The sequence below is a fragment of the Phocoena sinus genome, chromosome X (genome assembly GCF_008692025.1).
Source record: "Phocoena sinus isolate mPhoSin1 chromosome X, mPhoSin1.pri, whole genome shotgun sequence".
Taxonomy (NCBI): domain Eukaryota; kingdom Metazoa; phylum Chordata; class Mammalia; order Artiodactyla; family Phocoenidae; genus Phocoena; species Phocoena sinus.
Genome location: NC_045784.1, coordinates 15,544,622 through 15,558,880, shown reverse-complemented (window position 1 = coordinate 15,558,880; position 14,259 = coordinate 15,544,622). Strand labels below are relative to the sequence as shown.

Sequence of the window (14,259 nt, the reverse complement as noted above, 5' to 3'; positions counted from 1 at the left end):
TGAAAATATGCCAGGGTTTTAGGACAGAAACATGCTTAAGGAAACTCCAAAGTCCAAAAGCAACAGAAATTATGTTCTGTATAATATCTTTAGGGTAGCAAGGCATAAGGTCCTCAGGTGCGGGATTACTACGACACTGCCAAGATGTGAAAGGCTGGTAGGTATAACAAGAGAAACTGAGAAGCTCCCTACTCAAATAACTGAGCTGGATTACCTCTAGGGACCCTGTGATCATGCTTTCTGACAGATCTATTCACATATAGGCAGACAAGGAAACAGAATGGTACAACCAAAATCTGAAAAAAGTTACAAGTCATACCTTTTTGCCATAATCATAATCCATGTAGAAAACTGAAAAGTACATTCAACTTAGGTAGTAACAATTTTTCTTTTCTTAAAAAACTTATTTTCAAAGTATCTAGTTAATTTATTGAAAACTTGTTATGTGATGCATTGTGGGGAAAACTAGAAAATGCCAGATTCACTTTTTCTTACCATAGAAAGAGATTTGTATCAAACATAAATCAGCAACCTGTAATATTTTTGAAAGAGCTAAAAGTCTGGCTTATCTTTATATCCAAGTAGCCAGCACTTTATCTTACATGTAATAGGTATGCAATAAAGGTCTGCTGAAGTGAACTGTACCATATTTTCACACAGTCATGGAAGAGGAACTGTTTACCACCATCACATAAAGAAGCTGGATGACCTCATATATGCTACCTTAAGCACTAAAGCAAAAAAGAAAAGGAGGGGGAGGAGGGAGAGAAAAATTCCAAAAGTGGCCGTGCCTTTGAAACAACCATGGAATATAAATCTCAAGCAGTGCAATGTTTCAAGAGAATTAGCCAAAGAACACTGTAAACCTAACGAAATTCTGGTATGTCTGGCTACTTGATGTCAAGATTATCACGGAAGCTTTCTAGTTGAAATCCTCTTCTAGTAACATTCTCCCAAGGCCTCAGTCAGGTCATCAGTTTTGCACCTAATAGATATTTCAAACATACTCTGCTTGTCAATCACTGGATTCAGGAAAAGAAACATATATTACATTTCATGCAGCCTGGAAGCTGTTCAAGACTTCCAGTATAAAGTTTTAATTCCATGCTTCATCTCCTAACTTTTAAGGAAAAGCACCCCTGCTCCTGTCACAGCTAATTATTCACAGTTTCTCAACTGAGCCTTCACACATACTTGCTTTTATCTGCTCACACTCTGCCTCCAGCATTCACCCTTTCTTCATTCATTCATTTGTCAAATCAACAAACATTCCCCAAGCTCCTATTAGACAGGCACTGTGCTTAGCAGTGCGGATACACAGGAAACAAGACAAATCGGGGAAGGGTCCCTGTTCTTATGGCAGTTACATTCTGGAGGGAAGAGACATAATAAGTGAACAAGTATCAGACAAGAAGATAACAGTAACTGCTATAAAAGAAAGCAAAACAGGTCAACAACAGAGTGTTGATTTGGGTAAGCGAGTACCCAAGGAAGTGACGTTTTAGCTGCTACTTAAATGATAGGAAGCCAACCCTGCTACTTCTAGTTAATTCTTCTTTTCCTCCTTCAAAACCCTCCGTCGGGAAGCACTGCATGATCCCCCAGCTTGTTTTGTGTGCTCCTCTCTGGCGGTCGGTAGCACACTAACCACACCTCCTACCAAGCTCTTACCACAACTTCCCTGGAATCTCTGGTTTGCAATCCTGCCTCAATGCCCACCTCAGACCACAGTTAAGATCCAAGAGTACAGGCACTTCACATAACTCTCGCCCCTAAGACCTAGCAGAAAGGCCTCCAAATGGGTGGGCTGGGTGAATTAAGCAGTTCAATTGCTCTAAGTACTTCTTAAGGATCTTACAGGGACCAAGAAGAAATGAGGCAATGGACACACAGGGCATAGAAACGGGATAAGTAAATTTTATCATAACTAAAAACATCACAGAAAATAAAGACTGAAGTATTATTTTTGTTAAAAGGACCAATCCCCTGAGTTTTGAAATGATCTGTTTTGTGACGTTTTCATTCTCTGTTGGCCCAAGAACTCCTCAAGGGCAGAGACCACATCCCAATCATTATGCTGTCATGAGCCTTTCCCTTCCAGAATGTGGGTTCTCTACAATCACTAATCATGTCCTTCCTGTTTTTTTATTCCAAACATCCAGCAGGATCCACTATAGCAGGTGTTTTAACAGATGTCTGCTTAATGAATTACATTTTAAGTTTCAAAGCTCACTCCTGTGGTTTCTCTTGAGCCAGAACTAACAAAGAATCTTTATATATCAACAAAGAATGTATTTAAACGACATGGATAACAAATTAATACAAATTTTAAAAAGATATCTGCTTCAGATAAATCACGCAGTTATTCAGATAAATCACATAGTGAGAAAGTGCCTGTAGAAATTTAAGAACCAATGGTATGAAAAAACACAAATTAATGGATGACTTTAAGAGAAATTATACATTATTCTCTAACAAAACATGGCAGAAATTTTATATTCAACACTGTGTGTTTATAAGGGACAGAACAAACTGTTAGATTATACTATCAAGTACATAGAACACATATTTAAATGAAACTTGATTCCACGTTTTAAATGAATGGAAAAATTTACATATTTTCACTGAAAAATCAACTTAAAGGGCAGCACAAATCTTTTCTGAACAAAGAAACTTGGCTACATTACAACCACTTTATAATAAGCCCCTAAAGTAGAATTTAAATCTAAGGGCATGGATAATATTCATATAATGACTTGTGAATCACATCCTTCTAGTTATTCTACTACCTGTATTTGAACAAAAAGGCACCTAAAGCAATAGAAAATGTCACAACTGTATAAAGAACTGTGATAAATAATAGATATATCATAAAAAATAATCTGGTTAAATTTTCTCTTGAGCCCTAAACAACTAAAGAAAAAGGCAGAAATTTCTAACAAAATCATTATTTCCTACTTTCAGAAACAAATAAAAAAATCTGATTATTAGAGGACTATATACTCCAGCTTAAAATATAAGATATGGACAGGTTATTTTTCATACTCCTGTTGCCAGATCTATCTATATGGTTTCATATGAAAGAAAACAAAAAGTGTTTCTAATTAGCAACACTGTTTAATTACATTTAATTCTGTGATAATTTTCAGAAGCCCAGAAGCACTTCTTTCAGACACAATCTTGATTTCAAACAAATAATAATACAGCAAACTGAAAGTCAAAGGATGTCACACATCCAGAAGAAGTGTGAGCACTTCAGATCCAGAGCCACACTGCCTGGGTTTGAATCCTGGCTCTACCATCTACTAATTGAGAGACTTTAGGCAAGTTTGTTAACTTCTCGGTGCCTCAATTTCTTTTGTCTAATGGAAAAGCATTAATTAGCAGAGCATTAGACCAGAAAACTGGCTCTAATGATATCACTTATTCCTGAGGTTGCTATTAGGATTAAATGAGAGGATACAAGGAAAATGTTCAGAACAGCACATGAGCTAAATGTTATTACTGTTATTACCATCATCAAGTTCAAAATGCTCTGCTGCGGGGCATTCCCAAATCACTAAAGCAAGTTTCCAGAGTAAAGCCGAGAGCATGGGATTTGTCCCTGAGGGGCTTCTCCTGACCCTGGAGAGAACTAACAGTCCTTACTACATAAAGTCCACTAAAGTTCCAGTAAAGCCAAACTTCCCATCCAATACGCTAATGCCAAAGAAAGCTGACACTCCTCCTGGACTGGGGGGATTACCGGGCTGCAGCTTCTGCAGGAGGCAGAGGAGTGTCCAGGACTTGGGACAGTGGTGGTGCTTGAAGACATCCCTCCAGACTGATCACTAAGCACCAGAGCCTGGAGAGCTGGGGCCAGGGAACCAATGCCCACCGGAGCACAGCTCCTGGCAAAGGGTTTAATGGTAACCTGAGTAACAAGCAATGGTAACCATGGTAACAACAAAGCACTAAGGACTACGCCCCTTGCCCCATTTGCCTGGTATGTCATAAAACAAAGGAGGCTTGTATCAGTCCATGGGAAGCAAAGGAGCGCCAGTAATACCAACAAGCCAGGTGGTGTGGAGTTAGATTTAGTTTTATTTCTAAAATAAAAAATTGTGTTTCTACCTGAATGCCACGGGGCAAACTAAAAGCTATTTCACAGGACTTTGACTCCATAAAACTGTGAGATCTCTGAAGGTAAGGACTAAGTCTCAATCACACTGTCTGATATGTGGTATATATGAAGAATGAACTCATGTTTATTATCACATAAATGGTGTTTACAGAATTTTCAGACACACGAAAACTTGTACTTTTGGTAAAGATGGAGTAGCCCCATTTCTCCCAGGTCCTTCCTCTTAAAACTAAAAACCCTTGTACATAACACACAAAGATAGGAAGAAAGGGTGGAAAGGAGGAGGACGAGCGCCTAGAGACTTCAGGACCTGAGGAACACCACGGCAGTGAGTTCCCTGGGATTCCTCACTGTCTCTCATGTATGCCCAACAGGGTACCACAGAAGCCTCTGACTGGGAACCGACAAGAGACAAATATAAAAAAGTGCCAAGAAAAGCCTGTTCCCACCGCTAAAAGACCAAGAAAAGGATGAGCTAACAATGGAAAATCTTTCTGGCAATACTCACCCTACTCAGGCAAACATGAATGGAAAAACCGCACCACCACCCCACTGAGGTTTCAGTGGGGCTAAGCGGGTAGACACTCTTAAACACACACACACACACACACACACACACACACACACACACACACACACACACACACACACTGTCTCTCCCCCCCACCCCCACCCCGAGGAAGCAGGGACCTAATCTTCCATCCCCAGCCTGGCAGAAGCAGGCAGTGCTCCATTCCCCTCTTGTGGTGTTGGTGGGTCCAGCCCCTGAGCTGATCTTCTATCTTCCCCTAGGCAGAAGCAGGCAACAGTACGCTGGCGCCCCTGCGAGGGTAGTGTCTGCAGGACAGAGTAGAGGCAGTGCGAATTAGTGGTCCACTTTCTCTGGGAAGGTATTAGCCGGGCCAAGTGAGGAGCTGAACACCTGCCCCATCCATCTGCAAGGAGGCAGTGGGAGTAAGAGCAACACTTCTGCAGAGGTGGTATCAGGGGGGCCAAGCAGGAAACTGAACATACACCCCCCACCCGACCCTCACACAATCCCACAACAGGGAGGCTGCCTGCTTAGCAAAAAAAAAATCAAAAAGAATCCAGAGTCTCATAATATACAAATTGACCAGGATAGAAAAAAAAATCACTTGTACCAAGGACCTGGAAAGTCACAACTTGAATGAGAAGAGACATCCACCAAGATGAAATAAATGTTGGAATTATCTGACAAGGATTTTAAAGCACCTCTAATAAAACTACTTCAACAAGCAACCCCAAAATGCCCATGACACAGACAAAAAAGAGCCCCAACCAAAGCCTGCTCTCTCTCGAACTAAAAGACCAGAAAAGGAGCAGCTTAGCAAGATGGAAAACTTTTAGACAATAACCACTCTACTGCAGCCAGATGAAACAGTAAAAATTGTGACTCCATTCACACCAGCAAAGGCAGAGTGGGAAGCAGACCCAGTCCCCTGCCAGGGTAGTGTCAGTGGAGGCCACGTGGGGAGCAGTAACAAGGCACACCTGCCCCTTCCGCCCCTCCTAACCAGGGTAGTCAACATGTTACCACATGCAAGTCCGTGCGCCCGACGCGCAGTGAGGCCAAACGATACCAAAACGTCAGCGTTTGGAGCAGAGAAAGGTTTATTGAGGGGCCATGCAAGGAGATGGGTGGCTCATGCCTTAAAAACCCTGAGCTCCCCAAAAGCTTTCAACAAAGCCCTTTTATAAGAAAGGTGAGGGAGGGGTGTGGTTAGTTGTTGCAAACTTCTTGGTGTCAGATCCTTTGTTCTTGAGGTCAGGTCATGATGTTCCTGTAAACCTCCACCTAAACAAATGCTATTCCCTGTTCTGACAAGAAAGGGCAAGGTTCCAAGAATCGACTTTAGCCCTCCAAGGTCCAGGCCCTGGCTAAGAAAAGGGGGTTCCTGAGCGGGAGCGTTCGTCCAGCACCCAGTCTGGGTCCTCCCACCAGTGCCCAGGCCCAGCTGAAGAGGCAGCTCTCAGCTGGCGGCGCCCACCCAGCCGTCACCACTGAGGGAGTCAGGCATCCAGGACCCAGCCGGCCCTCAGGCTCCTCAGGCCGCCCAAAGGGGGCTGGGGGGTCGGGTCCTATGGACTGTGACCCATGGAGACCGCCACCGGCATTAGGTCAAAGAGGCGGGGATGGGGGACAGGTTTGCTGTCGCCTCAAGGCCTGGGCCTGGCCAGTGGGCAGCCATGGCGAGGGCTCGGGAGCCCTTTGGGACACAGCCTACAGTCTGTCTCCTGGGCCCCCAGCTCACCTGACAGCCACCATCTGCCTCTCATCGAGCTCTCCACTGCGAGGACCACTGTCCGGCCAACCATTGGCAGCGCTCGACCTCTAACCACCACGCTAAGGCTCGCGCGCTAACAGTTGCACAGTAATGGCCGCGTGCTCTCGTGCTCTTGGCAGTGTGCCCACCCAGCCCCTATTACAAACAGAGGCCTAGTGGAGAGCCCAACTCCCAACCACACCAGTCACAAGGAGCGCCTCTCCAGTGGGTGTCAATGGAGGCGAACTGAGGAAACCAAATTTCCATCCCCATCTGGCGCCCCCTCCCCTGCCAGAGGAATGTCAAAGGAGGCCAGATAAGACAGAAGATTAAATAAGGTCGAATCTAACGACATAATGTCCAAAATGTCCAGGTTTCAATAGAAAATGACTTGTCATGCTAACGACCTGGAAAACCTCAACACGAATGAGAGAAGACTATCGAGATGCTAACACAGAGATGTCAGAATTATCCGATAAAGATTTCAAAGCAGCCATCATACAGAGAAGTCTAAAGGAAATTTTAATTTCATATCACTTAATGAAAATATATCAAAATATGTGGGATGCAGCTAAAGCAATACTAAGAGAGAAATTTATAGCACTAAATCCATGTTAGAAAAGAAGAAAGGTCTCAAATCAATAATCTAAATTCTTACCTCTACACTAGAAAAAGAAAATAAACCCAACAGCAACATGGAAAGAAATAATAAAGATAAAAGCAGAAAGCAATGAAATTTCAAAGAGGAAAATGACTGAAAAAAATCAATGAAGCAAAATCTGTTTCCACAAAAAAATTGATAAAGTTGATTAACCTCTACGAAGACTGATAAAGATTTTTAAAAAGAAAGAAGACAAAAATCATCAGTATCAGGAATGAAATAGGGGAGATGCCTACAATCCTCTAGCCATCCAAAGGATAGTAAAGAAATACCACAAATTTTACACTCATAAATTTGACAACTTACAAAAAAATGGGCCAATTCCTTGAACACCACAAGCTACCAAAACTTAACCAAGACGAAATAAACAATAGTCAGATAATTATTAAATACAGTGAATTTGTAATTTTAGAGTTTCCAATAAAAGAACTCTTCAGGCTCTGATGGGTTCACTGGAGAATTCTGCCAAACATTTAAAGACGAATCAGCATCAATTTTACATAATCTCTTCCAGAAATTAGAAGAGGAAGAAACACTTCTTAGCTCATTTTATGAGGCTACTACTATGTGGATACCCAAACCCTGTCAGACAGCACAAAAAATGGAAACTACAGACTGATATCGCTCATGAACTCAGGCACAAAAATCCTCAAAATATTAGCAAATCAAATCCAGCGATATATAAAAAGAAGTATGCACCATGACCAAGTTGGATTTATTCCAGATATGCAAGGCTGATTCAATATTTGAAAACCATATCAACATGGTAAAGAAGGAAACTCATGCAACAGAAGAATCTGACAAAATCCAACACCCATTCGTGATTAAAAAAAAAAAAAGAAACTCTCTGGCAAGCTAAGAATGGAAGGTAATTTCCTAAACTTGATAAATATCATCCACAAAACCCTACCGCTAACATCATATTTAATGGTGAAAGACAATGCTTTTTCCCTAAGATTGCAAACAAGACAAGAAAGTCTGCTCTAATCATTGTTACTTAACACAGTATTGTAAGTTCTTATCAGAGTAATAAGCGAAGAAAAAGAAATAAAAAGCAAACACATTGTAAACAAAGGAATTAAATGGACACAATTTGCAGATGACATGATTGTCTACATATAGAATCCCAAGGAATCCACCAAAAAACTCCTAGAACTAGTGAGTTTAGCAAGATTGTAGGATACAAGATAAACACACAAAAATCAATCACATTTCTATATACAAACTATAAAAATGTGGAGACAGAAATTAGAAGCAAAATACCATTTACAATTGCTCCAAGGAAATGAAATATAAACCTAAAAGAATAGCTATAGGATCTGTATCCTGAAAATTATAAAATGTTAATGAAAAAAACTGAAGAGAACCTAAATAAATTGAGAAACATACTGTACTCATGTATCAGAAGACTCAACAAGATGCCAATTCTCCCCAAAATGATGTATAAATTTAAAGTAATTCCTATCAAAATCCCAGCAAGTGTTTTGTAGATATAGGAAAGATTATTGTAAAACAGAAATTGAAAGGCATATGACCTGGAATAGCTAAAGAAATTTCGAAAAAGCAGAATAAGGTGGGAGGAATCACTATATCTGATGTTGAGGCTTGCTACAGAGCTACATATCAGTAGTCAAGACACCATGATACGGGCAGAAGGATAAACACATCGATCAATGGGACACCTCAGAGAACCCAGAAATAAAGCCACGCAAATATGCTCAACTGATTTTTGCCTGCAAAAGAAATTCAATGGAGGAAGGAGAGACTTTTCAACAAGTGGTGCTATAGCAACTGGTCATCCACAGGCCAAAAAACAAAAAGCCTCAACCTACATCTCTCAAACAACTTATACAAAAATTAACTCAAAATGGAACACGGACTTAAATGCAAAAAACGTAAATCTATAAAATTTTAGAAGCAAACAAAGGAGAAAATCTTTAGGATAAAGGACTAGACAAAGAGTTTTTAGACTTACCACCAAAACTACAACACATACAAGGAAAAAAATTGTTAAATCACCTCATCAAAATTAAAATATTCTGCTCTGTGAAAGACCCTATTAATAAGCAATGAAAAGACAAGCTACAAGCTGAAGAAAATATTTTCAAACATATCTAACAAAGGATTTTAATCCAGAATATATATATTTTTAAAACTCCTTAAACTGAACAGTAATAAAACAAACATTCAACTAGAAAATGGACAAAAGACACAAAAAGATATTTCACTGAAGAGGATACAGAGATGCCAAATAAGCACATGAAAAGATATTCAACATTATTAGCCATTACAGAAATGCAAATTTAAACTACCATGAGATCACCTACATACCTATCAGAATGGCTAAAATAAAAAATAGTGATAATACCAAATGCTGGTGAGCACATGGAGAAACGAGACCAGTCATACATTGATGATGGGAACAGAAACCACTCTGGAAAAAGAGTATGCTAGTTTCTTACAAAACTATATGCTCATTTACCATACAACTCAGCAATTACACTCTTGGGCATTTATTCCAGGGAAATGAAAACACATTCACAAAGAAACCTGTACATGAATGTTCAAAGCAGTTTTATTTGTAATAGCCAAAACCTAGAAACAACCTGAAGGTCCTTCAATAGGTGAATAAACCATGACACCGCCACTCTGTGGAATACTACTCAGCAATAAAAAGGAACAAACTATTGGTCCACACAAAAACTTGGATGGGTTGCAAGGGAGTTAAGCTGAGTGAAAAAGGCCAATCTCAAACGGTTATATACTATATCATTATATTTAAATAGCATTCTTGAAATGACAAAATTACAGAGATAAACAGATCAGTGGTTGCCAGAGGACAGATAGAGAGGAAGGGAGGGATGCAGCTGTGGCTATAAAAAGATCGCATAAGGAATCCTGGTGATGAAACTGTTCTATATCTTGACTGTGGTGGTCACATGAATCTACACAAGTGATAGAACTACACACACACACACACACACACACACACACACACACAAGTGCACGTAAAATTGGTGAAAGCTGAGTAAGGTCCATGGATTATATCAATGTCAGTTTTCTGGTTATGATATTCTGCTATAATTATGTAAGATATTACTATTGGGAGAAATGAGTTGAAGGATATATGGAATCTATTATTTCTTATAATTGCATGTGAATCTGTATCTCAAGATAAAAATTTAAAGAAAATCAAGCAAGCAACAGGTGAAAATTAGTGTGAAACAGGAAGTGAGGGTGGCAGTGTCCAATCTAATTCCAAGGTTTCAGGAGTTTTGCAGTCCTCCACAGAAACACACACCCCATTAGAAAATAATAGTGATTCTTCCTCAAGAAAAGGTTTGTGAGGAGGAAATGTGAAACACTCTTGACTAAACCAAGAGAATGGGTTTTCCAAATGAGACTGTCAGAGCAAGATGCAGTCAGATGGATTGGGAGGCTTAATGCTGTCCCCAGCTTCACCTTCCCCGGGTGCCCTGTTGGGTGGAAGGAAGCTTCTGATGAAGAGTAGATCAGTTAAAAGAAAAACAAAGAAGCTACATTTTTTTGCACATCTGAAAGTAGTAAGTATATCCGTGATCCTGCTACATATAATTAAAAATGCTAATACTAAAACCTTCTCTAACATAGTCTCCACAATTCCATCTCCAAAAATCTATTCTCACGTATTTTGCTTAGATAAAGATGTACCAGTGAAGAATTCAAAAGACTAGGAAGATCAGTGCAGCTAGAAGCTCTCAGAGAAGGCAGTGATGCAGATTGCTCTCTTAAAACTTTATTGAACAAAGAACACTCTCTAGAATATATGATGGGCTAGGTCTACATTGCATGCAATAAAGCTGAACATGACAGTAGTTCAATGTGAAATGTTAAACAAATTAGTATTTCTCACTGTACAAAACTGCTTATGTAGCTGCCGTGCAAGAATAAAGTATTAAGCTCAGCATTTTCACCAATCATCTGTGATGAGCTTTAAAAAAGACATTTGAAGAAATGGTTAGATTTCTTTGGTATATATTTCAAACAAATTAGTTACATGGATAATACTCAAATCTCTTTCAACCTCTCTTGCATTCCAAATAAAATCTTAGGACAAATATCAAAAATGCTTGCCACACCAAAAGACAGACTGTCAAACTCAAAAGAATATAAGTTCTGAAATACTGTTTATTCAGTAGGGTTTATTAAATTGGATAAAGGCAAGAACTGTCAGTTACTGCAAAATTCAGGTAAGAACACTTAGTCCAGCTCTAAGCATTTCTTTTAAATTTCTCACATTAATCAGTTCTGTTTACAGTACTAAAATTCTATCATTCAAGCATCAATGATTACATTTCAGAAAAAGGAAATCATTTGTGACATCTTTCTACAAAAGAGAAAAAATTATAATGAATAGAACCAGTATCTATAATAGGATACACTAGGGGTGGGGGGGTTAGGAAAAAAACAGTGCTTTATTTTCACAGTAGAAATTATGTAATGCAAACATCATTCTGACCCACACCAAAAAATCCACGAGAAAAGCTCAAATTTGAACACTGTGAGCATTATTTTAAAATCTATGTTTGTGAGTTTATACTGCATCTCTTTATACCAAAACGTGGCAAATATCTATCACTTTCACATACACTGAACCATTCTAGGGGAATATGGGAGAGAAAAAGGCCTTACTTATGCATCACCTAGTGCAACTTTTACTTAGAATGCAAGCTGAGTCAACCATTTTAAATATGAACATGTACCCCTGTTAATCCCTCTCTCTCCATCCTTCTATCCCAGACACCTCAAAAGAACCGTGGTAGTCTAACATCTTTGTATCTGCTAAGCCTCACCACTGAGGTTGTTGAGTACCACCTCCACTGAAACAAAAGTACACTGTCTATTGCACTTTCCTTTTCTTTAACAATTGAGCAGAATTGTAATGCTTTCAACCACGTGTGTAGATTTCTAGGTCATTTGCACTGCTGCTGGCATGACTGCTGGCTCTGCAGAAATGCTGCTGGGCTGCAATGGCCAGTGTCTAGTAGCTAGATTTTTTTTAGAATTTCGCTTGTCAACAGGAAAATCAAAAGGCTGTGTATGTGAGTTAGAAACGGTGCTTCCTGCCTATCCCATTCGAACTTGCTATGTGCTGTAATTAGCAGGGTTCTGCTCACTTCCTTGTTTGCTGTAACTGTCGCAGGAAGAACTGTTTCTGTCTCCAGGAACCAGCTTGTCCCTGTGAAGGGACATGGTGGAGAGAGCAACAGTTGATAAGGAGCCATTGGAGGGGCTTGGCAGACCAGATGTACTGTGGTAAGGCTCACGCTCTGGATTCTTCACATGGTCTTTAATGCTCTCAAGAAAGACACAGAAAAGCTCTATGATATTCAAGGCAAGGGACACCAAGGACACCAGCGGCATGAAGAGGATGAAGATGCTTTTCTCTGTGGGGTGAGAGAGGAAGCAGTCCACCTGACGCGGCAGGGGTCTCGTTTGCAAGTGTAAACCGCATTCAGGCGGAAGCCATAGATGTACCACTGGCTCAGCAGGAAAGCCACCTCAAAGACTGTCTTGAAGAAGAAACAGATGGTATAGGTTCACAGCAAGCCCCCCCTCATTTTCACCTTCCCATGTTCTTTAATGCCATACTTGAACTTCTTGATTTCAATTTCCTCCAAGTGCACCTCCACACTAGCACCATCGGTTGGGGCAACTTTGAGTTGCTCCTCTTTCTTGTTCAACTTCTCATCCTTTCGCATCACACAGATCACGTGTGCTAGGTACAGAAGTGTGGGGACAGATGCAAATACAATCTGCAGGACCCAGAAGCACGCGTCAGAGATTGGGAAGGACTTATCGTAGCAGACGTTTTCACAACCAGGCTGTTGAGTGTTACAACAAAAGGCAAACTACTCATCATCCCAGGTTGACTCAACTGCTGTACCCAGTAGCAGGATTAAGAAAATGAAAAGGACTGAGAGCCATATCTTCCCTCCAGCTGTGGAGTAAGCTTGAACCCTGTCGAGGAGTTGGCCTAAGGCACTCCAGTCACTCATGCTGCCTGTTCGCTGTTCTTTCCCTTAAAAGTGAAGTAGGCATGCCAAGTGACTGCACTCCTTAGAGGACGAAGTAAAATGATAAAGCAAGTTCAAGCACTCAAAACTGTCTAAAGCTCACAAGTCTGCTACTCTTTGGTACCTTCCTCATTCTTCCTCCTAATGAAAGGCCATTGCTGATACCTGATAAAAGCTTATGTAGATTCATTTTTCATACATGGTGAGTAAATACTCTTAAATAAGGATGTACATATATTGATAATGGGACAATTTACAGAAATAGGGGAACAAAATAGACATATTTAAATATCTTCAATTCCAGAATAAGGCAATCTCCAAAGATTAAAAACTCAAACACAGACACTGAATTAAAAATTTACATGCATATACTGACTGATTCATCTTCAGACTTTTCAGGGCCATCATCTCCCAAACAGATAATGATATTCATCCAAGCATTATTTATGGAGTGCCTACTAGATGCCAGGACTGTACTAGGCACTGGTTCCTACTGTGATTCCTTTGGAACTCACAATCAACTAGCGGAACAGATAATCAAAAGCACAGTATTTTATTGATTTTTTAATTACAATTAATTGTAAGATAAACCATTATTTTATTTACCATTCAGAAAGCAATCAAGGTATCCAGGGTAAGATGTGCCCCAATTTCAGAAATGTGGGGGTAAATGTATATCTTAGAATCAATGAAAAAGGCTAAGTGAGTAAGTGAATATACAATTGCAAATTTAAATAAGTGCCAAGAAGGAAACAAATAGGCACCAACAGAGATTACCACAAGGAAACCCAGATTAGAATGTACAGAGTCAGCCAAGCAAAGACTGGAAAAACCGCTGCATGTGAAGCAGCAAAAATTTGAAGAGGGAAGGACTCACTGTACTCAAGCAGCTAGCTCAAAAGCAGGCAGCAGGGTTACCAGGTAGTAGGCAGAGGTAGCAGAATGGTGCCAGAGGGGGCTACACCTCAGGCAACTGCTTGGCGGTAGCAGAGAATCCCAGAGGCAGAAAGTGAAATTACACTGTGAGGCTGGGGCAAGATTGAGGCCATTGGAGAAATTATTAATGGCAGTTCGGGAGCTCTAGGGGACAGTGGGGGGGTTGTGGGAGGAACCAGGATGTAACAGAGGGATGTA

General features: G+C 40.3%; 1 protein-coding gene and 1 pseudogene across 4 annotated transcripts in view; both read right to left on the bottom strand.

Annotated features, from left to right (window-relative positions):
* The window catches only part of CDKL5 (cyclin dependent kinase like 5), a 185,226-nt gene that overhangs the window by 91,137 nt on the left and 79,830 nt on the right, over positions 1-14,259 (bottom strand). The window lies entirely within an intron of this gene.
* LOC116747711 lies at positions 12,017-13,107 on the bottom strand (annotated as a pseudogene).